This window comes from Psammomys obesus, unplaced genomic scaffold (assembly GCF_907164565.1).
Source record: "Psammomys obesus unplaced genomic scaffold, mPsaObe1.curated_primary_1811, whole genome shotgun sequence".
Classification (NCBI taxonomy): Eukaryota; Metazoa; Chordata; class Mammalia; order Rodentia; family Muridae; genus Psammomys; species Psammomys obesus.
Window position 1 is genome coordinate 45,872,409 of NW_026593286.1, and position 3,471 is coordinate 45,875,879.

Genomic DNA, 3,471 nt, shown 5'->3' on the forward strand with positions numbered 1-3,471 from the left:
TATATATATATATATATATATATATATATATATATATATATATATATTATATGCCTTTGTAAGATTGGGTGGTAGATAAGCCTGTAGGGCATTTTCTTAATTAGTGATTGATGTCAGAGGGCCCAGCCCATTATGGATGGTGCCAACCCTGGGCAGTTTGTTCCTGCATTCTATAAGAGATCATGCTGAGCAAGCTATGATTAGTAAGCCAGTAAGCAGATTCTTCGAATAAAACTAAATGACACAGAGTCTTATATATTCTGTAAATATCTGTTATGTTCATTTGGTTTATAACATCAGTTAGCACCATCATTTCTCTGTTTAGTTTTTGTCTGGATGACCTTTTCATTGGTGAAAGTGGGTTATTATAGTAGCTCACTATCACTGTGTGTGATTGAAGTTGCAATAATGTTCTCTTATAAACTTGGATTCTGTTGTATTTGGGGCATGTAGATGTTAAGAACAGAAATGTCCACACGTGGACACCGAATGCCACAAGTGGGTCCTATAGCATCTGTCACTCATGGCGGCTATGATTTCACAGCAGCAGCATGAGGATGACCTGAGCCAGAGCCTGTCCTACGTTGAAAAGTACCGCCCAAAGAACTGGATGATCTCATTTCTCACCAGGACATTCTGGGTACCATTCAGAAGTTCATCAGTGAAGACTGCCTGACATACCTACTTTCTTATAGCCCTCCAGGGACAAGAAAACATGTACCATCCCAGCCTGTGCCAAGCAGACATACAAAGATAAAGAATTCAGTTCCATGGTCTTGGAGCTGATGCTTCCGACGACTGAGGAATTGATATCATTAGGGGCCAGTCCTCAGCTTTGCCATAGCAAGGACCATCTACAAGAAAGGGTTTAAGCTGTGATCCTTGATGAAGTTGATAGTATGAATCAAGATGCCCAGAACTGTCTCTGACATGAACTCGGTGGCCTGCTATTTGATCACCTCCTCCTGAAGGGGGAGCAGCCTTACCAAGCCACAGAGCAAGACAATGAAGCCAGTCCTGATAAGACCTGATAGACTAGGATCAGATGGAAGGGGAGGAGGACTTCCCCTAACAGTGGACTGAGGGAGGAGCATAGATGGAGAAGAAGCAGGGAGGATGGGATTGGAAGGGGAAGGAGGAAGGAATCTACAGATGTGGAGAAAGGGGAACCATCCTCCACTGCTGGTTATACAACCACTTGGGAGATCAATCTGGCACTTACTCAGATGACTAGGAAATAGTACTTCCTCAAGATCCAGCTATACCACTCCTAGGCATATATCCAAAAGAGGCTCAAGTACACAACAAGGACATTTGTTCAACCATGTGTGTAGCAGCTTTATTGTAATAGCCAGAAGCTGAAAACAGCCCAGATGCCCTTAGTTGAGGAACTGATACAGAAATTGTGGTATGTCTACACAATGAAATATTACTCAACAATTAAAAACAAGGAAATCATGAAATTTGCAGGCAACTGGTAGGAACTGAGAAAGATGGTCCTGAGTGAGGTATCCCAGAAGCAGAAAGACACACGGGGTATATACTCACTCATAAGTGGATATTAAACATATAATATAGGATAAACATACTAAAATCTGTTCACCTAAGGAAACTAATCAGGAAGGAAGACTCTGGCTAAGATTCTCAATCCCCATTCAGAAAGGCAAAGAAGATGGACATCAGAGGAGGGAGAAAACAGGGAACAGGACAGGAGCCTACCATAGAGGGCCTCTGAAAGGCTCTACCCTGCAGGGTATCAAGGCAGCTGCTGAGACTCATAGCCAAATTTTGAGCAGAGTGCAGGGAATCTTATGAAAGAAGTGGGAGATAGTAAAACCTGGAGAGGACAGGAGCTCCACAAGGACAGCAACAGATCCAAAAAGACTGGGCACAGGGGCTTTTCTGAAACTGATACTCCAGCCAAGGACTACTCCGGAAATGGTCTGAAACCCTTGCACGGAGGTAGCCTATGGCAGTTCATATCCAAGTGGCCTCCATAGTAATGGGGACAGGGACTGTCTCTGACATGAACTGATTGGCCTGCTCTTTGATCACCTCCCCCTGAGAAGCAAGCAGCCTTGCCAGGCCACAGAAGAAGACAATTCAGCCACTCCTGATGAGACCTGTTAGACTAGGATCAGAGGGAAGCAGAGGAGGACCTCCATTATCAGTGGACTGGGAAAGGGACACAGCTGGGGAAAAGGGAGGGTGGGATTGGGAGGGGAGGAGAGAGGGAGGTACAGGGGGGATACAAAGTGAACAAACTGTAATTAATAGAAATTAAAAAAATTAAAACCTAAAAAACATAAATAGAAAGAAAAAAAAAAAAAGATGCCCAGAATGCCTTGAGATGAAACCTTCACGGAAAACACCGGGTTTTGCCTCATCTGTAAGTATTTGTCCAAGATCATCCCTACTTTGCAGTCACAGTTCACAAGGTTCCAATTTGGCTCCCTCATACCTGAACTCATGGTTCCACGCCTGGAACATATAGTAGAAGAGAATGTTGGCATAAGTGAAGACGGGATGAAGGCTCTTGTCACTCTGTTCAATGGACACATGCGAAGGGCTTTGAACATTCTGCAGAGTACCAATACAGCCTTTGGGAAGGTGACAGAGGAGACTGTTTACACGTGCGTCAAGCATCCACTCAAGACAGACATTGCCAACATCCTGGGCCGGATGCTGAATAAAGACTTCACCACTGCCTACAAAAATATCATGGAGCTAAAAACTCTTAAGGGCTTGGTGCTGCATGACATCCTGACCAAGGTTCACTTGTTTGTGCACAGAGTTGACTTTCCATCTTCAGTTCAGATACATTTATCGACCAAAATGGCCGACATTGAGTACAGACTTTCTTTTGGCACCAATGAGAAGATACAGCTGAGCTCCCCTCATTGCTTCTTTTCAAGTCACCAGACACCTGGTAGTCCCAGAGGCCTAGGGTTCCAAGGCCTGCTAGCCCTCCTCAGGCCCACTAGTGACTTGCTGAAATGGGCCGCTGGATAAAAGCAGTCACAGAAGTCTCTAGTGATTTAGGCAGTGCTCTCTTTGGCTGTTTGGAGCCAGGATTTAGAGAGCAATTTTAATTAGTAACTATCCACACTTCTTGTCTTTTATAGAGGAAAATAAATCCCATCTCTCCCCCATGCAAAGGTTGCTTTAAAGTCAAAATTGGCCTTACCTCAATTCTGCAGTGTAATGTTCAAACTGAGCATGCATTAATGTCTTCCAGTTTGAGGTCAACATCTTCAGACCTAAACTTCTGAACCTGCCCTTTCTCACTTTCTGTATCTACTCTAAATGGGTGCTAGTGGAATTCTGATCAAATATTCTGTTACAAACTTTCAAAATAGGTCTTTTGCCCAGTATGGTAACATGCTTGTAACCTCGGGACTCAGAAGGCCAAGGCAGAATTACCAGCCAGTTGAAAGCCAGCCTAGTGAGATAGACCTTTCTCAGAAAGAA

At 43.9% G+C, this 3,471-nt stretch overlaps 1 pseudogene; it reads left to right on the forward strand.

The window, feature by feature from the left end:
* Positions 1 to 523: 523 nt before the first annotated feature.
* LOC129683971 (replication factor C subunit 5-like) lies at positions 524 to 2,947 on the forward strand (annotated as a pseudogene).
* The last annotated feature ends 524 nt before the right edge of the window (positions 2,948 to 3,471 follow it).